At 39.4% G+C, this 24,573-nt stretch overlaps 1 long non-coding RNA gene and 2 other non-coding genes across 4 annotated transcripts; all 3 read right to left on the bottom strand.

Moving 5' to 3' along the window:
• Window positions 1–13,461: 13,461 nt before the first annotated feature.
• On the bottom strand, window positions 13,462–13,596 carry LOC121394385. Its single transcript, XR_005961706.1, has one exon.
• Window positions 13,597–16,117: 2,521 nt separating this feature from the next.
• Window positions 16,118–16,251, bottom strand: LOC121394384. The gene has a single exon (XR_005961705.1).
• A 1,115-nt stretch (window positions 16,252–17,366) lies between these two features.
• Window positions 17,367–24,194, bottom strand: LOC108718254. Of its 2 annotated transcripts, XR_005961658.1 has the most exons (6): window positions 24,089–24,194; window positions 19,369–19,501; window positions 18,883–19,059; window positions 18,292–18,356; window positions 17,608–17,646; window positions 17,367–17,505 (listed from the first exon to the last, which is right to left on the bottom strand). It is a non-coding gene; the product is annotated as an uncharacterized LOC108718254 (long non-coding RNA). The 2 variants fall into 2 exon arrangements; XR_005961657.1 differs by lacking the exons at window positions 18,292–18,356; window positions 18,883–19,059 and having other exon boundaries at window positions 17,384–17,505.
• Between the last annotated feature and the right edge of the window lie 379 nt (window positions 24,195–24,573).

Genomic DNA, 24,573 nt, shown 5'->3' with positions numbered 1-24,573 from the left:
TTGCATCTATAGCCAGTTTATGGCCCATAAAGATAGGCTACTCAATGTAACAGATCACTCTAGGAATTATGGACAGTCAGGGTTCTCCGAGGAGTGTTGAGTGGGATTAGGATCCCAGGTACTAATTGCCCGGAAGTAGGGACTAAATGTCAGAGCCGGGGTCAAGAGACACACTTGGGGGCTTCCTTTAGGGTAAACACTGAGAGCTGGATGTGCCTCTGTCTAAGCTGTTTATTCTCTCTCTTACCCTGAGGGGTATATCAGTATAATGATCATTGGTGCTGTGAGGACAGCCTTCAACATTAAACTAAAGAAACAGCTTAGATCTCTAGAAATTATGTTACGTTTTTTTAAGTGAAAGCATTCAAACAAGACATTGGTTTAATCATATATACAGATTACTCTCAGATTATAAAAAAATACTCTTTTTAAATAGATAAAAGATATACAGAATACTGGTATCTATCTATCATCTATCTATTATCTATCTATCACACTATCTCTCTGTCATCTATCTATCTATCTATCTATCTATCTATCTATCTATCTATTATCTATCTATCTATCTATCTATCTATCTATCTATCTATCTATCTATCTATCTATCTATCTATCTATCTATCTATCTAACTATCTATCTAGGATTATTATTTATGCTTCTAGGGACACTGCAGGCTTCCAAAACAATCATGACATATTTTATTAATGGGCCTGAAGTAATGGCTTGAAGAAATACAATAATGAAAATAGAGAAAATAATAGCCATGCATAATATTCCATGCAAAGTGTTTACATTTCAAAATAAAGGGGTTTTAGTTACAAGTTTATGATCATAAAATTGCCACAATAAATAGAAATCTATAATAGAAGTTCAGAAGATCTGGCTGATACATTTTAGAAATGTTTTCTTTCACAAGCATTTAGCTACAATTCTATGATCACAAAATTGCCAAGCCACCATACCACGGCAAGGTAACCCCCATATGGTGGATTTTTTTATTTTTTTTTTCATTTTTATTTTATTATTTAGAAATATTTAATTTGTTGGTGATCCATCCTTTTTCTCAGACTGCTGAGATTTGATGACTCCAAGCAAATCTTTTATTTTCATCCTTTGTGCTCTTTCCTTCACTCGTGCCCTGAATACTGAACTGGGTGGAAATATATCATGTGATGCACACTCTTCCTTTCCTTCTATTTTCTGTGCATCTGCTTTTCTCTCTAAGGCTTTGGGATGTACCTTAGGTCCTTTCCTGTACTGAAAATGGTGACTCTCTCAGATATTTCATCTGCTGCTGTAGAGCCACCTGCTGCTGATGTGCACGAGTGGCACGTTCCATGTCACTTAAAGTTATGTATTCATATATTCCCCTGGTTGTAGTAGAGGGATTCTGAGGGAACATGACATTATTTTGAAAATTGCACTGATTAAGTTGCATAAAATTATATTGTTGTTGTTGTTGTGTAGAATTGCCTTTCTGGGCCATGGAATAACTAATATTAGGCATTATTCTTGTATCAGTTGCTGAAATTCCACCAATATTCCCAGTGTTATTCACAGTGTGCTGTTCAAATCCACCTTTCTTCATCACCAAAGAGCTAGTACTTGGTATAGCGTTAGTATCTTTGGCTACAATTATTGTTGGTGGAGCAGATGTTTGACTGGTGACAACACTAGTGTTTGCTGCACTGCTAGTACTTGGAATAGCATTAGTATCTTTGGCTACAGTCAATGTTGGTGGAGCAGATGTTTGACTAGTGACAACACTAGTGTTTGCTGCACTGCTAGTACTTGGTATAGCGTTAGTATCTTTGGCTACAGTCATTGTTGGTGGAGCAGATGTTTGACTAGTGACAACACTAGTGTTTGCTGCACTGCTAGTACTTGTTATAGCGTTAGTATCATTGGCTACAGTCATTGTTGGTGGAGCAGATGTTTGACTGGTGACAACACTAGTGTTTGCTGCACTTGTAGATAGTCCAAGAGCTTTGGCAATTGCATCCTGGAATACTTTAAAATCAGCCTTTTGCTGGGTAGATGAACTGGGCCGTGAGATTTTCCTATGTCTTGTAGATTTTTTAGGTTTTTTGCTTCTCTTTCTCTGCTCCTCTTTCTCTGCTCCTTTTCTATGTTTTTTCTTATTTGTTGGCTCTTCATTACTGGAAGAAGAAGCAGTTCTTTTTCTCACAGAGCAGCTGGTACTCGGAGCCTCTTCCTCCTGGGTCCTAGCAATTCTTTGAGATTTATTACTGCTAGTCTGGTCCTCAGCAGAATGAACTCTTTTCCTCACAGAAGAGGTGGTACTTGGTCCTGCAGTTGAACTGCTGGCCAAGTTTGTACTGGCTGATTGTCCAGTCCAGTTATTCAAATGATCCTTGCACATTTGTAAACACATATTTCTATAACCCACTTAACCCTTTATTATATAATAATTTCCAGCTCAAAACAAAGAACACCAATGCCAGCCATTGCCAGAGCAATGGGCATATGAGAACAATTCTTTTCAAGGATCAAAACTTTCCGCCACTAGGAGTTTGTGTACACCTTCACCGAACTCCACCCATCAAGAATAGCCCTCTTTCCACCCCATCATGTATACCTGAGAGGAAAATGTCCAGGCCAATATCAGTCAGATGAACACCGTCTGGTCTCATCAAGTCCTCAAGTTGTTGGTGCCGTATGGCCACCCAGCCCCGTGAGATTTATCAATCTCCTGGCACGTTCAATTGCAGAGACATCCCTTGTGCCTCGCCACACCACCCTAGGGACAATCTGAAACAAAACAATGATTATTTCTGCGAAAAATCTAATTTTATAATAAATATTAACTCAGCTATCCTAACATAACATAAGTCATTTCCGCCTGCGTGTACTACTAGCACCAGCCATTGTAGTTCTAGCTGAAATTAATGACCTCAGGGAGGACACGGAGAGATGGTGTCTATAGTAACAGTGGGATAATAGTCTCTGGGAAGGGAGTGTGACTGTGGGATAGCAGGTATAGTAGGGAGAGATGGTGCCTATAGTAACAGTGGGATAATAGTCTCTGAGAAGGGAGTGTGACTGTGGGATAGCAGGTATAGTAGGGAGAGATGGTGTCTATAGTAACAGTGGGATAATAGTCTCTGGGAAGGGACTGTGACTGTGGGATAGCAGGTATAGTAGGGAGAGATGGTGTCTATAGTAACACTGGATAATAGTCTCTGGGAAGGGAGTGTGACTGTGGGATAGCAGGTATAGTAGGGAGAGATGGTGTCTATAGTAACAGTGGGATAATAGTCCTCTGGGAAGGGAGTGTGACTGTGGGATAGCAGGTATAGTAGGGAGAGATGGTGCCTATAGTAACAGTGGATAATAGTCTCTGGGAAGGGAGTGTGACTGTGGGATAGCTGGTATAGTAGGGAGAGATGGTGTCTATAGTAACAGTGGGATAATAGTCTCTGGGAAGGGAGTGTGACTGTGGGATAGCAGGTATAGTAGGGAGAGATGGTGCCTATAGTAACAGTGGATAATAGTCTCTGGGAAGGGAGTGTGACTGTGGGATAGCAGGTATAGTAGGGAGAGATGGTGCCTATAGTAACAGTGGATAATAGTCTCTGGGAAGGGAGTGTGACTGTGGGATAGCAGGTATAGTAGGGAGAGATGGTGCCTATAGTAACAGTGGATAATAGTCTCTCTGGGAAGGGAGCGTGACTGTTCGATAGCAGGTATAATAGGGAGAGATGGTGCCTATAGTAACCGTGGGATAACAGTCATGTTGCTGGTTGCTAGGTAACCAGAGGAGACCCAGCAGGGAGACAGACCAATGAGATTGGTACCAATGAAGACCAGAGGCAGCATTGCCAGACAAGATGGAATAGACTTTGTCATTGAGAGGATTACACAGCTGGAGATTCAAGAGCAGAAGGACACCTGGTGAAGAAATGGTGTGCAACGTATACATTACAATGTATAGAGTTTATATATAGAGTTTATTTAGCAATGATAGAGACCCAAGTGCTGGAGAAGTATAGGGCACAATATTGCGCAACTTAGTGTTCCTACAGGCTGCATTACTGTCAGCACGTGGCACAAGTAAATTGGACTCTGCACCATGTATGGAATTAAACCTCAGTTACAAGGGACCCCTGTACATGACGTTTTCTATATGTTGCATTAATTATATGGATACCTATTACCTTGTGTCCCCTGGCACTTGACTCTCCCCAACTTGTGAATCCCGAGTAACAAGGAACATTCCAGGGGACTCCCATGTTCTATCACTTTCTAACTGTAGCTCTGCACAATGCAGCAGTACCTGTAGCAGTAGGGAGGAATAGGGAATGAAGGATTAGATTAGATTCAACTTTATTGTCATTACACAAGTACAAGGCAACGGAATGCAGTTTAGGTCTAACCAGGAGTGCAATAAGCAGTAAGTGCAGGATAAGCTATAAATTATAATTGGTATGTACAAGAATGAACTGGATAATATTTACAGAGGGATATACAGTCATATGAACATAATATACAGTTTGTAGTAACTATAATCAGGAGTTACGAGCAGATGAACAAATGTACAGGTTTCTGCAGTAATTATGAATATGCAAAAGATATGAACAACATTTACAGGTTTATTTATCAGGGATTGACATATGTATAAAAATGTATAATTAGAAATTTACAAATGTATATGTGCAATGGATATGTACATTTACAAGTGGGTCTGTACAGTTGACTATGTGCAATATTGAATGTGCCAAGTAGGTAGTGCAATGGTAATGGGGAGAGTGTATGGTGGGGGGGGGTTTAAAGGAGTCAGTAAGGTGCAGAGTTCAGTATGGAGACAGCTCTGGGAAAAAAAAACTGTTCCTCAGTCTGCTGATTCTTGTCCGGGGTAACCTGAAACGCCTGCCTGAAGGCAGGAGAGAAAACAGTCTGTGGGCAGGGTGAGAGGAGTCCTTAAGAACACTGCATGCTCGATGAAGACAGTGCTTCTTCTGGATGTCCTCAATGGATGGAAGCGGAGTCCCTGTGATGCGCTGGGCAGTATTCACCACCCGCTGCAACGCCTTGCGCTCAGCAACAGAGCAGCTCCCATACCACACTGTGCTACAGCTGGTCAGGATGCTCTCTATTGTGCAGCGATAAAAGTTCACCAGGATGGCTGAGGACAGCTGGTTCTTCTTTAGTGTTCTCAAGAAGAAGAGGCGCTGGTGACCCTTCTTGACCAGGCTGGAGGTGTTGGTAGTCCAGGACAGGTCCTCCGAGATGTGGGTCCCCAGGAACTTGAAGGATGACACAGGCTCAACAGCCATCCCATTAATGTGGATGGGATCATGAAAACCTCTTCTCTTCTTCTTCCTGAAGTCCACAATGAGCTCCTTGGTCTTGGTGGTGTTAAGCAGCAAATTATTGTCCGTGCACCAAGTGGCCAGATGCTGGACCTCCTCCCTGTAGGCAGTCTCATCGTTGTTGCTGATGAGACCAATCACCGTGGTATCGTCTGCAAGCTTAATGATGGAGAAGAAGAGAAAGGCATTTAAAAACTACAAATCTGTAGGGACAGAAGCTGCATTTAATGAATATAAACACTGTAATAAATGTTGTAAATCAGCAATCCGGAAGGCTAAGAAAAGAAATGAAGAGTTAATGGCGGTGGAGGTGAAAACTAACCCTAAAAAGTTTTTTAAATATATTAATAGTAAAAAGATGCAGATTGAGAGTGTTGCTCCATTAAATAATGGTACCAGTATGGTTGTAACAGATACAGAAAAGGCAAATGTGTTAAATCAGTTATTTTCTTCAGTGTATACAATAGAGGAGTCTGGGTTCACAGGCTCACTTAATAACTGCACGAATGGTTCAGCTCAATCTAGTCAGTGGCTGACTCAGGATATGATTCAAAAAGCTTTAATACAAATGAATGTAAACAAGGCTCCAGGGCCTGATGGCATACACCCCTGGGTTCTAAGAGAGCTTAGTTCAGTTTTAGACCAGCCCTTATTTCTGATTTTCTCAGATTCACTGTCATCTGGTATGGTGCCTATGGATTGGAGAAAAGCTGATGTTATTCCAATATTTAAAAAGGGATTACGATCTCAGCCTGGCAATTATAGGCCAGTAAACTTGACATCTGTGGTGGGCAAATTATTTGAAGGCTTGTTAAGGGATCACATTCAAAATGTTGTCCTAATGAATGGCATTATGAGCAACAATCAGCATGGCTTTATGAAGGATAGGTCATGTCAGACGAATTTGATTGCATTTTATGATGTGGTAAGTAAGATTCTGGACAGTGGGGGGACAGAAGATGTGATCTATTTGGATTTTGCCAAAGCGTTTGATACTGTGCCCCACAAACGACTGCTTTCTAAACTAAGGTCTGTTGGGCTTAATGAAGTCGTTTACACGTGGATAGGAAACTGGCTACAGGATCGGGTACAGAGGGTGGTTGTTAATGGGACATTCTCTACTTGGAGTAAGGTTCTTAGTGGGGTCCCCCAGGGCTCAGTATTGGGTCCACTTTTATTTAACTTGTTCATTAATGACTTAGGGGAGGGTGTTGTAAGTAATGTATCAGTGTTTGCAGATGACACAAAATTATCCAGCCCAATTAATTCCATCCAGGATGTGGCACTTGCAACAGGATCTTGACAAACTGGCAATCTGGGCAGCTAAGTGGCAAATGAGATTCAATGTTGATAAATGTATGTATGTATAAATGTAAAAGTCATTGAGATGTAAGAATATCCACTTATACCCTTAATGGGACTGCACTAGGCAAATCCATTATGGAAAAGGACCTTGGAGTCCTTGTAGAGGATAAACTTGTCTGTAGCAAGCAATGCCAGTCAGCAGCATCAAGGGCAAATAAGGTCTTGAGCTGTATTAAAAGGGGCATAGAGTCAAGGGAGGAGGGGGTCATTTTCCACTGTATAGAGCACTGGTAAGGCCCCATCTAGAATATGCCGTACAGTTTTGGTCTCCATCACTCAAACAGGACACTATTGTATTAGAGAGGGTACAGAGAAGGGCAACTAAGCTGGTAAAGGGAAAATCTTAGCTATGAGGAAAGACTGGCCAAATTGGGGATGTTCACGCTGGAGAAGAGGAGCTTAAGAGGAGATATGATAACTATGAATCAACAAGCAGTGAGGTAGGCTATATATAGACTTTAGGTTGAGCTTGAGAGACGTGTGTCTTTATTTAACCTAACTAGGTTACTATGAATGGTCAAACTGAAGGCACATTCTGCACATTATGGGGCAGCTCATATGTAAAACTCTGCTTCATGTAAATAAATCATTTTCATAATAATATACTTTAGTAGTATGTGCCATTGGGTAATCATAAATAGAAAATTGCCATTTTAAAAAATAAGGGCCGCCACCTGGGATCGTACGATTTACATTGCACACAAACAAACCATGTTAGGTCACATGAGCCAATTAACAGACAGAGTTTTGTCTGTTGCTTCCACACTTCTTCCTGTTACAGTTAGAGCTGCAGTATTTCTGGTCAGGTGATCTCTGAGGCAGCACACAGATCATCACGAAATGTAAAAGGACAATATTCACTTAAATATTTATTCCAGTTTGGTAAGGTTATTTAATATGCACCAAGACTTTTTCATTACTCTCATCTGCTAGATCAAATCTGTTATTAGTGTAATGCGAGGAGATCTTGGGTAGAAAAAAATGAAGTTTGCAGTCACACAAAAAACAGCAAGGAGTTTGTGAGTTTTTCAGTAGAGATGCACCAAATCCACTTTTTTGGATTCGGTCGAACCCCCGAATCCTTTGCAAAAGTTTCGCCAGAATACAAACCCTATTTTGCATATGCAAATTAGGGGTGGGAAGGGGGAAACATTTTTTACTTCCTTGTTTAATGATAAAAAGTCACGCGATTTTCCTCCCCGCCCCTAATTTACATATTACATATACAAATTAGGATTCAGTACGGACGGGCAGAAGGATTTGGCCGAATTCTGCTGAAAAAGGGTGAATCACTAGTTAACAGCTGCCTTTGGAAACAAAGAACGCATTTTTGGATCAGTCTAACATGATTTCTAGGAGTGCTTCAAGCTTAATATAAGGTATGGGATCTGTTATTCGGAAACCCATTATCCAGAAAGCTCCAAATTACAGAAAGGTTGTCACCTATAGACTCCATTTTATCCAAATTTTCTTTTTCTCTGTAATAATAAAAAAGTAGATTGTACTTGATTCCAAGTAAGATATAATTATTCCTAATTGGAAGCAAACCCAGCCTATTTGGTTTATTTAATGTTTACATGACTTTCTAGTAGACTTAAGGTATGAATATCCATATTACAAAAAGATCTGTTATCCAGAAAACCCCAGGTCCCGAGCATTCTGGATAAAAGATCCTATACGTGTAAATAATTGTACATAGTACTTGGGCTCCAATAATGCAGTTAGCCTACAATCCCCTTCCTGTGAGACAGACGTCCCAAAATGCTGGAAGGGAACAGGAACAAATATAAAGAGACGTGTGAAATTGAGATGCATTTAGGTCTGTAGGTGCTGCATGCAGAAAGCTGGCAACTAACATCAGTGAAGTTATAAAGGAAATCCTATGAGAAAGTTATTGTTGATCCAATGTTGCCTGTTTGACTCAGAAGCTGCCTTGCGGCAAACAGAATAAATAAATGGGATTCCAGCACATTGTAATGAAAAAGGAACTAAAACACGTTTTATTATTTTTTTTTACTATTTATAGTAAATATGGAAATGTGCTGTTTTTTTAAGCGTAACCAAAATATACTTTCTTTCCTAATAACAATATGTTTAGTGTCACGGCCTCACACACTATGGGATATTTAACAGACAAAAAGTCACACCCTAAATAGCAAGGTACAGACACAGCCAAGAAGAGCACTGGGGTCTTACAGTTCTTTTACGTTAGCGTTTGGGGTTCGGACTGCTACTTATACTGGAACAGAGAACCATGTGCAAATATCCCCAAAAACTACTGTCACCGCTTAAAGGGGTTCACCTTAAAACACTTTTTTCAGTTAGTTGGTTTCAGATAATTCACCAGAAATGAAGACTTTTTCCGATTATTTTCTAAATGTGACCGTTTCTTTAATATTGAAGTGTAAAATGTCATTTTTCACCTGCTAAAGCAGCTCTGGAAAAGGGGGGTCGCCGACCCTGTAAACTGTTCTAAGTTGATACATTTCTTATCTTTGTCCCTGCTGAGCAGAATCTCTGGGTTTCATTACAGGCAGCTGTTAGAATTGATACAATGGTTGCTAATACTCCAGAGATGCTGCTGAGAAATGTATCAACTAAATGGAGCAAAATTGTAACAGTTTAGAGTCTGCACCTGAATTACTGAGCTGCCAGACTCAAACACCAGAGACATGAACATTAAAGGGGTGGTTCACATTTAAGGTAACTTATTACGTTATAGAGCGATCAAGTCTAAGCAACTTTTCAATTTGTTTTCATTATTTTTTTAGTTAGTCTTTTTCTTCAGATTCTTTGCAGCTTTCATATGGGGGTCTGAACCCCTTCTAAAAAAACAAATGCTCTGTAAGGCTACAAATAAATTGTTCCTTTTTATTACCGGTCCTTCTATTCAGACTCTCTCCTATTCATATTCCAGTCTCTCATTCAAATCAATGCATGGTTGCTAGGGGAATTTGGACCCTAGTTACCATATTGCTTAAGATGTAAATTGAAGAGCTGCTGAATAAAGAGCTAAACTCAAAAACCTTCAATAATGAAAACAATTTGCAAATGGTCTCAGAATATCACTCTACATCCTACTAAAAGTTCTCAAAGGTGAACAACGCCTTTAAATTTAGATATTGGAAAAACTATAAAAAATGGAAAGTAATTGAGAAGTGTTTATTGCTGGTGAACAATCTGAAAACAATTGAACTGAAAAAACAGCGTTGGAAGGTGAACAACCCCTTTAAATGAATTGTTCAGTATAAAGATAAAAACGAGGTGAACAGAACTCTACTTCCTGCTTTGCAGATCTCTTGGTTTCCACTGATTGGTTACCAGGCAATAACCAATCAGAGACATGAGGAGAGGCATCATGGGTCATAACTGTTGCTTTTGAATCGGAGCTGAATGCGGAAGATCAAACTCCTGAACATTTGTCCCATGTGCCCCCCCCTTAGTCACTGACTAACTCAGAGTTAAGAGAGCTGAAAAGCAGGAAGTAGACATGCAGTCACTCCAGCCTTTATACATTACATTTTTGCCTATTTTATTAGAAACATTTTTTATTTTGCACAGCCTATTTACCCAGTTTTTATTTTTATACTAACTTTTCCTTAGTTCAGTAGAAACATAGGAACCAGCCTTCGAGTCACAGACTGAATTGTCTTTCTGCCCTTTAATAACCAGATCTTTTAGTAGAAGGATAACCAAGGTGCCCTTCTACTATAAGGTGCGGAGCATATTCACATTAGGACAAAATGTTCTAGAATATTTGGAAGCGCCGATTAGAAAGGTATCCCAGGTGCAGGAAGGACGTCTGAGCATCTTTTTCTAGAGATGCCAACTCTTGCAGTTGAGGCAAAATATGTACATGACCCTTATAAAGTCCACCTAAGACAAATAAAACCAGAGGAAGTAAATTGAACAAAAAGTGGTCACAGTTCAGTCCTGACCTCTGGCAGCCCTTCTACCACCTTTCCATCAAATTCATTGAAGGGCACTTTTATATCAGGTTCTAATTGGGATATAGTGCAAGTGAGATGCTCTTCAATCACAGGCAGTACCCAACAAAACAAAAATTAAAACATGTTAAAGATGCATTTTACATATTCTCCGTAAAAAAAAACAAAAAAAAAAACCCTCTTATCTTCCTTCAGCCTGCTGTTATAACATCCTTTGCCACGGCTGCTACACATGTTCCAAACCATAACACACACAATACGATCAAACGACTTCCAAGCAAATCATCCTTTATTTTTTTAGAGTTTCATTTTAAGCATTTAATTGCTTGGTCCATTTTATGTTCCTTGATGGCACGCACAGTGTGTTTTCCCTTGAATACTTTAATAGCTTCTGACAACATCTCTGTAAGAGAAGGAACATTTACAAAAAATATCAGCGCTTGTCAACAATGGCCTCATGGCTGTCAAGTTCCCCTTTTGTTGCATTAAAACACAGGAATTACCACCAGGCCTTGGGTTCTCTTTATCATGCACACCATCAGTCTGGAGAAAACAAAAAAAAAAAAAAAAAAAAAAGCAAATCAGGGTTTCAGAAGGTCTTTTGTAAAAAAAAAAAAAATTATATATTAATAAATAAATATATATATATTTATTAATATATCATAATTTATTTTTTTACTTTCATCCAATTACCCCAATGTGATTTTTGCCAAGTCTTTCCCAGTTTGTCTTTCTTGGGATTCACAGGATTAACAACATGCTGCACGGTTTCTGGCACAGAACACTCCTTTAGGGTAAGGGCACACAGGAAGATTAGTCATCCGCGATTTTTTAAAGAGGAAGTCACCGCGACAAGGCACTTGTCATTATGCAGGGAAGATTTCAGGCGACTTTGTTAGGAATCTATTTATATCCCATAGTGCTTGGCGCTATATACAAGAGCCGGATGTAGTCTCGGCGTTCATTTCCTTGCCGTCTTCATTCAGGTAGACAAATCTCCCCAAACTGCCTTCCTGCCGGCTATAATGTAAATAGCGGGCGAGATGGCACTATGAGCGATTTGTTTTCCGAAGTCATCCAAAGTTTCCTGACATTTTGTGTCATTCTGCCCGCTATTTACATTTTAGCTGGCGGGAAGGCAGTTCAGGAAGATTAGTTGCCCCAAAGAAGAGGACATTTGTCGCCATGCGAGTAATCTCCCTGAATCTGCCTGTGTGCCCTGACCCTTAGGCAGCGAAAATTTGCCAGCAACTGCATTGCAGCCATCACAACACCTCAGGCGTAAATTCGCTAGGACAAAGCCAATTCTATATAAAGTGCGAAGCTGCGTCCAGGGCACTGAACGCTGGTGAATTTTCGCTAGTGTTACTTTGGCAATCAAAGCGAAGATGCACTAGCATTGCCTAATTTGCATATGGTGGGAAAGGATAAAGTTACATAGACTTATATGTTGCAGCAAATACATTATATTACACATGTCAAGGGAACCTTAATAAATAAAATAGAGTTGTTATAACGCCCTACATATGAGCCCAGTGTATAGTTTATGTTCCATATGTTAGAAATGTAGGGGGGAACCCGGTTACCCAAAAAATTTATGGACCTTTGCAGGCTTTTTTTGTCTGAGTTGGCAAAGGCAAGTCTGGCAAATGAGGCAACGTTGAGTAAAATTCGTATCTTAGTGAATTTGCGGACATACGTCAGTTTGCCAGAGCGCAAATGCGTCTGCCATTAAGAGTGCAAAGTAATGGTAGCGTCTCTCCTTCGCTAGCAAAGTGACGCCTGCGCCCATTAGGGAATCGGCGTAGTTACGAGATGTCACACTGGCAAATTTTCACTAGCGTTAGTAACTTCAACCCTTTAGGGAATCTGCCCCCTAAGGTCCTTTAACATTGGTATGTTGGGAAATGCATGTTTTTTCTTCTTCACATCAAAAGCAATGCAGCATGAAAATACAATCACCTAGCACATAAGAGTGTAGGACACAGTAAGTCCTCCATTATCTTAAAGGGAAAACTGACCAACTAGAGTTGGCTTATTGTGTATACTGAACATTGTAGATTTCATCTGCATAAAACCTGTGCAGGTCTCAAAACAGTTAATCAGGGACATTAACTTAAAGAAGCATATGGCTGCCCCCATGGCTACACAGCAGCTTGTTTATATAAACTATAGTAGTACTTATCTGTTATCTACTGTGTATCATGTGCTTGAATGTCTGCCCCCATGGCTACACAGCAGCGTGTTTATATATAAACTATAGTAATACTTATCTGTTATCTACTGTGTATCCTGTGCTTGAATGTCTGCCCCCATGGCTACACAGCAGCTTGTTTATATATAAACTATAGTAGTAGTACAGGTATAGGATCCCTTATCCGGAAACCCAATATCCAGAAAGTTCTGAATTACGGAATGGCTGTCTCCCATAGACTCCATTTTATCCAAATTTTTAAAAATGATTTCCTTTTTCTCTAATAATAAAACAGTAGCTTGTACTTTATCCCAACTAAGATATAATTAATACTTATTGGAAGCAAAACCAGCCTATTGGGTTTATTTAATGTTTAAATTAATTTCTAGTAGACTTAAGGCATGAAGACCCAAATTACGGAAAGATCAGTTATCCGGAAAAACCCAAGGTCCCGAGCATTCTGGATAACAGGTCCCATACCTGTACTTATATTGTATTGTCATTCCTTTAAAACAACCATTTGAAATTGTTACTGTTCCATCAAGGCTTGACATTTTCTTTGAGCTGCAGGGATTTTTTTTTTAAGACATAAATGGGTTAATTCTTACTTATTTATTCAACCATGTATGGAGGGGGAACGATCTGGCTAAGCCCATACTCTGCAGAACCAGACAGAGATCTCCACAATATTTCTATAGGAAGGCTGCTAGGCGGGCAGACACTTGTACAGCACACACAGATACAGCAGCTTCCAGATCGTTATGTCTAGTAACTGAAGTGATTGCAACTGCAAAAACTTACACCATTTTCAAGAAGGTTTAGCTGCTCCTTTGCTGCAACACCGATAATCAACAATTCTTTAAAAAAAAAAAATCAAAAAATACAAAGTTGAAAAACACTTGGAAGATTGTGCAAATGATCTTACCTTAGTTTGGGGTGAACGATGTATTTTTTTTTTTAAATTGCTTGACGTTAGGGTCTGCTCTGCCAGCTCCTGGGAGGTCTCAATAATAAGTGCTTTGGGGGCATTTGGTAAAATCTTTGTTTGAGACACTTTCCTAGAGTAAAAAAATTGATTGCATGGAATTACCGATAACACTTAGACTTACGGACAATTTGCAATTCGTTTCCATTTTTTCTTTATTTATTTATTTTATTTGTGGAGTTATGTAACATTACAGTTATACAGCTCTCCAGTTTGCAGTTTTTGCAATCTGGTTGCTAGCATCCAAATTCCCCTAGCAACCATGCACTGATTTGAATAAGAGACTGGAATATGAATAGGAGAGGCCTGAATAGAAATAGGAGTAATAAAAAGTAACAATATCGATAAATTTGTAGCCTTACAGAGCATTTGTTTTTCGATTGGTTCAGTGACCCCCATCTGAAAGCTGGAAAGAGTCAGAAGGCAAAGGACAAAAAAAAAAAAAAAAATAGAAAATGAAGGCCAATTAAACAGTTACTTAGAATTGGTCATTCTATATCATACTAAAAGTTAACTTAATGGGGTGGTTCACCTTAAAGTTAACTTTTAGTATGTTATAGTATGGCCAATTCGAAGCAACTTTTCAAATGGTTTTCTTTTTTTATTTTTGTTCTGTTTTTTTAATTATTTTCCTTCTTCAGACCATTACCAACTTTCAGATAGGGGTCACTGACCCCATCTAAAAAAAAAACAAATGCTCGCTACAAATTGTTATTGCTATGGTTTATTGCTCTTCTTTCTAATCAGGCCTCTTATGCGTATGCCAGTCTCTTATTAAAATAAATGCATGGTTGCTAGGTTAATCTGAACCCTAGCAACCAGTCTGCTAAAATTGCGAAGTGGAGAGCTGTAGAATAAAATGCTAAAGCAAAAATGCTAAATAACGCAAAAACCACAAATAAAATGAAAACCAATTAGACATTCTCTCAGAAAATCACTCACTACATCTTACTAGAAGTTAACTCAAAGGTGAACAATCCATTTAAGTAATTGCCAGCCTGCAAAATCTACCCATGCGAGAAGCAGGGGTCTTGCTGTGTGTGACTTGTTTCTTATTTTTGTATCAGAGTCTGTGGTATATAAACTACAACCCGAAGTCAGCAATGGGCCTTACTACACTGCTGAACGAGGGTGAGAAGGTTTGACAGAGAATACAATTTCTAAACTATATAAACAAACTTAAAACTCCAGCACAACCAAAAAATAACCCTATTAAAAGATTAAACTAATATGGGGGTGTAATTATACAAGAGTTTACTCTTTTAAAGACAAGTAAAGTAATATACAGTGAGGGGGTGCCAGTGTCACAGGTTCCCAAAAGTGAATATAATTAATACACATTCCATGAGTGTGCTGTGATTTCCAGATGCCCCAGAATTCCCCTGTGCTGTTGCACGGATGCAGAATAACTTTAGTCTAAATTTCCATTTTACTATGCATGAGCGCTGTTCAGCAGAGCGCCGGTGCCTGCACGGCACTCAGTCCATTTGGCTAATCAAAGACTGGTAGTAGCGAGGCCTGATGACATTTTGGGACTACACCGAACTAGGGATGCGCCGAATCCAGGATTCGGTTCAGGATTTGGCGAATTAGGGGCAGGAGGGAAGTCACAAAACAAGTAAAAAAAGGTTTCCCCCTTACCACTCCTAATTTGCATATGCAAATTAGGATTCGGCCGAACCTTTAGCGTTGGATTCAGGTGTTCGGCCTAATCCAAAATATAATGGTGCAATAATTTGGTGCATTCCTACACCAAACAGATCTTGCCTAGTATGCTCAGCCTTATTCGATCAGCACCTGCAAAACAAAATTTATAGCTGCAGGGACCCTTAAAGGAGAAGGAAAGGCTAAATATAAGTAAGCTTCATCAGAAAGGTCTATATAAATACACCAGTAAACCCTCAAACAAATGCTGCTCCGAGTTCTGTTAAAAGAAACAGCATTTCTTTCCTTTAATTGTGTACACATGGGCTTCCTGTTTTCATCTTAAACCTCCAGGGCTAGGGCTTGAGCATGCTCAGTTTGCTCCTCTCTCCCTCCTCCCCTCCCTACTGTAATCTGAGCCCAGAGCTATGAGTGAGCAGGGAGAGGCTCAGGCAGAAAGTGATGTCACAGCAAGCGAATATGGCAGCTGCTATCCTAAACAGAGCTTCTAAAGCTAGTTACTCAGGTATGGGAAAGCATTTTGAAGAATATAGTGTTATAGCTTGCACTATTGTGGCCATACACTGCTTCAGTAGCTTTCCTTCTCCTTTAAGACATAGATGGGGTATTCTTGCTTATTTATTCAACCATGTATGGAGGGGAACGATCTGGCTCAGCCCATACTCTGCAGAACCAGACAGAGATCTCCACAATATTTCTATAGGAAGGCTGCTAGGCGGGCAGACACTTGTACAGCACACACAGATACAGCAGCTTCCAGATAGTTATGCCTCTAATCTCATTTCACAGATATGAAGCCAACCGTTTAAAGGGAGCTACAACAAAAACTACTTTAGAATTGTTGGGCATAACACACATTGCAGGATCAGTTTTAAATAAGCATTAAATAAGTAACGTTGGGGGAAGAGCGTACATTATAGAGCAGATTAAAGGTAGTTTGATTGGGGTGTAAGAATTTGTCTCCTTTTGTTTATATCATTCTGGGAAGATACCAACGGGTAGATAAAAACAACTAAGCTGCAGTTACAAAGGTAGATGGGGATATGCCAATGTTATGTATAGTATCGCCAAGACATACCAGTGCTCTGTTATTTCACTACATGTCCATCTGGAGCCTTTGATAGTGTCACACAATCACATTGTTCAGGGGAAATTTGAAGTCTTCCTCACCAGAATTGAGATTCAGTTCAGCATTCTGTGGGAATAAATCCGATAAACTATAATATCCTTTCTTACTATTTTGTAAAGTAATCTTTAAACCATGTATGGGAAGGAACGATCTGGCTAATTACTGGAGGAAACTTGCTATTAAAATGCGCAGACACTCTTAACTGCACACAAAATATTGCAGCTTCCAGCCTATCATAGTGTCATTTTCCAGTAAGATTTTTTGACAAAACCAGAAATCCTGTAAAAAATGATTAACCATTGAAAACGTCTAATATATTTCAATTGCATGGAGAAGAATAGCTGGAGGAAGACAGCAGAGTTGTTCAGAGATTCACACTTCCTATAATGTATTAGAAGTCACCATGGAATTCCCTGGTCTGACCTTTATAAATCCATTCGGATTTTAATGGCAATAAAACTACTGTAATTTGTATTTCTTGTGTCCTTGCAACAGACGACAACTACAAGAGGTCCTCTGCACTCAACCCATTATCAATATATTTAAGACAGACATTTTGTGCATACTGCTACTAAAAAATGCCTTACCCTTTAAACAACACAGGGATTGTTTGTCCATATATTGCAATATATTTAAGCTGGCCAACTACGTCAAAGTCATCCCATATCTGGCCAGTCCTAAGCTTAATTTTCATCTGATTCATTAAGAATTCAATTGATTAATTATACATTTTACAAAGGGACTAAGTTTTACCTGCAACTTACTTGCTGCTTTCAAAGTAAAACTCCTAAACTTGGCTGCCCTTTCATTAGACACCAGTGGGATCACCTGACTATAGCTGGGAAGGGTGGGAGCAACAGAGGACTCATTTTCTCCTCATTCCTGCCTGAACATAACAGAAAAATAAAGGCAAGGGCTTCTCTATGAATTTATGAATATATATCTATAAAACAGTTTTGTAAATATGTATTATAGAGAGTTGACCTACCATCAGAACATCCCCATCACCAAGGATCAGGTTGGATATCTGTTGGAAGACAGAGCAATAAAGAGTAGATTAACTGCAGTTAGCATAGACCTGACAAAACTTTAGACATTTCTCCTATGCCAGACACTAGGTGGGTTATTTATCATAATTCGACTTTAGTAAAAAAAAAAAAAAGAAAATTCAGGTTTCATGCCAAAAACTCAAATTTGATTTGAAATGGGACCTTTGCCACTGACCTCTACAGGACCCCAACAGCTTGGAGATGGAGTACTTTCGTATTCGGAATTTTAGCAGTCTCGGGGTATAGTAAATCACAAAGTTTTCCCACTCTAAAAATTTGTATTTTATTAAGTTTTTGACATTCTGACTTAATAAATTACTACCTCGGGTTGGGTAGCAAAACAATCAGGGATTTGAAAAAAAATCTCATTACCCATAACAATGTGAGCAATAAAAGCTAAATGTTAATCAGCTACTAACTTTAGCCATTTTAGTAAAAAGCTTTTCATGGGTTTGTATTGCAGAACCTCAGAGCTCCCCAAACTATTGCCTTGGGCTAGAGCCCTGCAGCGGGTCGGGTACCTGCGGGTTGCAGGTAGAAGTTTCGGGAGCGAGTATAGACGCGGGTCAGCGGTTCTAAGGGTTTGCTGGTAGCGGGTCTTCTCAATAGCGAGTTTTACTCACTTTTTTCTGATCACGCCCATTTCTAATGATGTCACTTCCAATGTACAATGACAGAACTTCGTGACCTGCTGACCATCAAGAAACAGGATCAGGTTGCAGATAATGTACTTGCGATTCAGGTACAAACGAGTAAGTATGCAGGTTGCGGGTCGGGTTCAGGTTTAACAAATTGGGCTGCTTTTTTCTACAGAACCCAATAAATCCTTGCAATGATGAAAATAAGTCTGGTTTGTGATAATATACAATGTTGAATCCAACAATATTATTCTGCCATTATTTCAACATACAACCCTTTATTTTTCAAAGACTAGAATTCTTTCCACTATAAGGCCATTAATGATAACCAAGCTAAATAAATCCATGTACATTGCAATACAGGTCTACTTTAATATCTTCAGTATTCTTATGGCATGTGCTGCAAGTTACAGAAACTATTCTAAAAAAACCAAAATGCCCAAGTATTCCAGATAACAGATCCCACAACTACACAGTGCCACTAATTACATTAACACAGCATATTTTGGGCTGACTGTATGAATCCTTACATTTCGCATTTTGAAGATTTTTTTTTTTTTGTTGTTTTTTGTTTACCTGGTTCACCTCTCTTGACATGGAGATCTCAGGATCAAATTATCACAAAGGAATACAGGCACTCAAGCTAGAGTCCTGCTTGGATTAAATTTCTAAGACCCGGACACTGTATATTTACCCACTTTGATCCGCTACCGACCCAGACCTGCAACCACCATCAAAAAGGAAGTGACTGTGCTGAAAACCAGAAGTGACATCATCAAAAGAGGGTGGGGACAGGAACAAGTTTTGTAAAACAGACATTACATAAGATAAGAAATTTAGATGAGACCCGCAAGCCAGCCCGCAGAACCGCGGGTATCCCCGCACCTGAAACTCCTCCTCTCATTCTGCAGGGTGCCCGCTTTCTTTGCGGATACCCGACCCACTGCAGAACTCATCACAAGCTACTGTCACTTGGTTAAACCAACAGCAACAATGTATCACACTCATAAAACATCCTATGACCCTCATAAAACCTTCTATAGGAGTTCTTTAATTACTTACAGCCAATCCATTTCCTCCACTGCTTGGGCAATCTCGGGCATCAACAGTCAATTAGATGGCCGCTCCTGACTCAACCCTCATGGGTCAATATCCTCTACTTGCTCCACTCCAAATCCAGGTGCTCAGCCCCCAGCTGTAGTACATGGAAATAAAAGCAGATAGGCCGCACTCCGCATGAGATAAAATAATTTATTCCAACAGTTAGAGGATCACATGGCCTTACGCGTTTTCGGGAACCAAATCCCTTAATCATAGGCTTTCAGGTCAAACAGTGTCATTTCCTTAAATAGGCAACATAAATGACATCTGCTGGGCAATATGTGAATCACAATTAAAATAAATCAGTAAGATATGTTGTTAATTGAGAAAATCTAACAGATAATATAAATTACTTTTATTGTGATGTAATTTAAAGGCTGAAAGTCAAAATAACCTGTTAACACACATATAGATAGAGATATATAGATGGAGATATAGAGATACCTTTCGGTACCCTTGTATCTAGATTGAAAATCCAAAAGGCCTCTTATATTCAGGGGTCTGAGGGTATCACCTCCTCTATGGGGGATCTTTACCTGTTCTGTAACACTCACTTTCAAATCCAGAATCCCCCCCCCAGAGAACAGACTTCAAAGTGCTTACTTTTCATCTTTGTTCTCAATGGCCCTTATATGTTCTTACCCTGTCCTTCAAACAGCGAATGGACCGGCCAACATATTGTTTAGCACAGCATGTGCATTCCAGAAGATAAACAATGCGCTTTGAATTACAATTATAGAAACCCTTATTCTGGTATTTCTAAATTCACTAAAGAGAAAGCCAATTGTTACCTCCTTTAGTAGCGGGGGACAAAACCAAACTCAGGGCCAGTATGTTCCCCAGAGTATGTGCTTTTCCGGATACAAACTTAATGTTACCAAGGGGAAGCGTCTTGCCAAGCCTGTTATCATTGTATAAGATAAGGAGGTATTTCTTTATAATTTTACAGACAGTTATACTCCTCACTGTATTCCGTGAAAAATTTTTTTATTATCCTTATGCTTTTCTTTATCCTCCTTAGGGTTTTTATCTAAACGCTTACTCCTATTTTCTTTGTCATTTACCTTAGATCATGTGATGGCTACACTTTGTCACGGGATGCTTGGAGCAGGTCCAGGGGGATACCCTCTTCTATGTAATCTACCTACAAGTTCTGTACTTGGTTTGTTAAAGAACTCATCTGAACTGCAATTCCTACGGTATCTCGGGCATCAACCCCATTTCTGCAAAAAGAGACAGGACATGAAACACCTGAGAAACAGCGGATTATCTGATAGTTCTGATCTATAAACATCTCATTCCTGTCTAAATCACTGGTGTTGCTAGGGGCCTGTGGATATGTCTATGAAAAGGGCCAGTGGATATGTCACCTGAAAAAGCAGAGGCACGGCTAATAAACGCAAGTTGCTGGGCTGACAGGATTGCAGGCTAATTGCATTTACAGAATTTCTCCTGGCTGGATCTTTCCAACGTTTTCATGAATTACCTGTATGTCTCAGCCTTTCTCAAGTGGGGATTCATTTTATACCCAGTCTATCTGCTTCCTTGTATACTTTTTGCTTTGATCAAATTAGGGTTGTAAATTGTATGGATTGATTGATTGATTTTATATGTACCGAGTGTCGGTTGTGTAACTAATTACGTTTATATGCCATTAGTTGATGTCACTTCCGGTTTTGTTTTGTATTTTTTTTTGGTGTGAAAGCCCATTATAGGACATTGTATGTTTTATACTGCATTCTATGGGGGAATTTTTGGGCTTTGCTCCCCTCGCTGCCTATGACTGTCAATGATACTTTTATGGTGAAGCCATAGATTTTACAGTGGGTAAAGGGTGGTTTACCTTTAAAAGGATCCTGTCTTCGGAAAACATGTTTTTTTCAAAACACATAAGTTAATAGTGCTACTCCAGCAGAATTCTGCACTGAAATCCATTTCTCAAAAGAGCAAACAGATTTTTTTAGATTCAATTTTGAAATCTGACATGGGGCTAGACATATTGTCCATTTCCCAGCTGCCCCTGGTCATGTGACTTGTGCCTGCACTTTAGGAGAGAAATGCTTTCTGGCAGGCTGCTGTTTTTCCTTCTCAATGTAACTGAATGTGTCTCAGTGGGACATGGGTTTTTACTATTGAGTGCTGTTCTTAGATCTATCAGGCAGCTGTTATCTTGTGTTCGGGAGCTGCTTTCTTTTGTTTGGCTGCTGGGAGGGAAAAGGGAGGGGTTGATATCACTCCAACTTGCAGTACTGCAGTAAAGAGTGATTGAAGTTTCAGAGCACAAGTCACATGACTTGGGGCAGCTGGGAAATTGACAATATGTCTAGCCCCATGTCAGATTTCAAAATGGAATATAAAAAAATCTGTTTGCTCTTTTGAGAATTGGATTTTAGTGCAGAAGTCTGCTGGAGCAGCAATATTAACTGATTTTTTTTCCCATGACAGTATCCCTTTAAGTATGTTATAGAATTGCAATTTTAAGCAACTATTCAATTGGTCTTCAATTTTGCTTTCTTATAGTTTCACATTATTTGCCTTCTTCTGGCTCTTTAGCTTTCAAACGGGGGTCACTGAGCCTTCTAAAAAAAAAAAAAAAAAAATTCCTTAAGGCTACAAATGTATTCGTATTGCTACTTTCTATTACTCATCTTTTGGTCTCCAATACAAATCAGTGCATGGTTGCTATGGTAATTTGGACCTCAACAACCAGCTTGCATTAACTGCAAATTGGAGAGGAGCCGATAAAAAAAGAGCTAAATAACGCAAATACTGCAATTAAGAAATGAAGACCAATTGCAAATAGTCTTCGAATATCACTCTCTACATTGTACTAATAGTTTATTTAAAGGCAAACAACCCCTTTTAAGATAGACTTATCTGGAACCTGGGGGGGGGGGCGCGCGAATACTCCATCCAAACTGTAACTGTTCCAATCTTGAGCTCTGGGCTTACAGTGGAGGGGTGGGGTTTAAATGATATTACATTGGACTATATAGCGCTACACAGGGATACAATTTGCAGTAGTGTCAATGGTGCAGATATAAAATGTTCCCAGAAAAACCTGGAGGCCTAACGAATACGAAAAGCAGAAATTAGAGGTTGGGTCACCTTTCAGTTAACTTTTATTATGTCACAGAGTTGAAAATTCTAAGCAACTTTTCACTTGATCATTATTTTAGAGTTTTTTTTAATTATTTGCCTTTTTCTTTTGATTCTGTCCAGTTTGTCACTGACAATCTAAAAACAAACATTTTGTAAAGCAGCAAATGTATTGTTATTGCTACTTATTACTCCTCTTTCTATTCAGGCCTCCTATTTATATTCCAGTCTCTTATTCAAAGCAATGCATGGTTGCTAGGGGAATTTGTAGCCTAGCAACCAGATCGCTGAAATTGCAAACTGGAGAGCTGCTGAATAAAAAAACTAAATAACTGAAAAGAATAAAAAATGAAAACCAATTGCAAGTAGTCTCAGAATACCAATCTCTACATCATACGAAAAATTAAAGGGGTTGTTCGCCTCCCAAACACTTTTTTCAATTCAGTTGTTATTTAGATTGTTCCCCAGGAATAAAGACAATTTTCAATTACTTTCCATTATTTATTTTTTACTGTTTTTTTTTCCCAAAATCTAAGTTTAAAGGTGAATGTTCGTGTCTGGTGTTTGAGTCTGGCAGCTCAGTAATTCAGTCACAGACTCTAACTGGTTACAATTTTGCAACAACGAGATGATACATTTCTCAGCAGCATCTCTGGAGTATTAGCAACAATTGTATCAATTCTAACAGCTGCCTGTAATGAAACCCAGAGATTCTGCTCAGCAGGGACAAATAAATGTATCAACTAAATGTCTCCATTCAGAACAGTTTACCGGGTCGGCGACCCCCCTCTTCCCAGAGCTGCTTCAGAAGGTGAAAAAAATTACACTTCAATATTAGAAAAACGCTCACACATATAAAATAGAAAGTCATTGGAAAAAGTCTGTTATTTCTGGTGATCTATCTGAAACCAATTAGTTGTTTGAAGGTGAACCATCACTAAGCCAAAGGTGGATAACACCAAGTGAACTTTTACATCGTTATAGAATGGCTAATTCTAAGCAACTTTTCAATTGGTCTTCACTTTATAAAATATTTGCTTTATTCTCCTGGCCCTTCCTGTCCGGACCCCTATCCAAAAAATCCAACAAATGCTCTGTAAGGCTACAAATGTGTTGTTATTATTGCTACTTTGTATTCCTCATCATCAGTCCCTCTCCTATTCATATTCCAGTCACTTATTCAAATGAGTGCATGGTTGCTAGGGGAATTCAGACCCTAGCAACCAGATTACTGAAGTTGCAAGCAAGAGAGCTGCTGAATAAAAAGCAAAATAACAAAAACCACAAATAAAAAATGATACTAAGAGTTAATTTAAAGGTGAATAACCCCATTTTCTGGAATTGTCGTTAAATGTTCTCCTAAAGAAGCAGAGACAATCCTTCGTGTGTTGCTTAACTTCAGCTCTCATCAAGCGATCAACAGGCGAACATTGCGAATCCCCGAACTTTGCAAGTGCACTGCGACCCTTCACTCTGTTCTTCCAAAGCAAAATTACATTTGCCAATTGATATCGCAAGAACCGACACTTAGAATAAGAGCGCGAAAAAAAATAAGAAAAAATGACAAACAAACCCGCTGTACCTGAGAAATCCGCATGTGTTCCGCCTACAAACGCAGAGCCACAAAGGAACACACCGGAAACGGAAGCTTTTAAAAAAGCCAGTCCCGGAAGTAGTCACCGTCGTTCGGCGCCCGAAGGCTCTGTACTATGTGACGCGTCTCAATGAATTGTATTGGCGGCCATGTTTCATTCTGGCAACAACCCAAACGAGATATAAAACCTCGGCAATCCCTCACTGGGGCAGTTATATCTCCCTTTCATAAGCCCTGATCCTTGTTACAGTGTTCAGTACACCACAGTGCGTCGTGTTTACTTTATTTATGGATAGGGTGTGGTTTTTTTCAATAGTGTGTTCCTTTGATCCCCTTAAAGAGTCAACAAAACCCCTTTATTAGTTCAGTAAGTAGAGCTTGTTCTGAACTGACAAGCCTCCTTCTTCCCCCAGCTGCAGCCTGTTAGGTTCTAAGCCAAGGAGCAGTTCATTATTCAAGGGGTGATTTTTGAT

This window comes from Xenopus laevis, chromosome 5S (genome assembly GCF_017654675.1).
Source record: "Xenopus laevis strain J_2021 chromosome 5S, Xenopus_laevis_v10.1, whole genome shotgun sequence".
NCBI classification, from domain to species: Eukaryota; Metazoa; Chordata; class Amphibia; order Anura; family Pipidae; genus Xenopus; species Xenopus laevis.
This window is presented reverse-complemented; position numbering and strand designations above follow the sequence as displayed.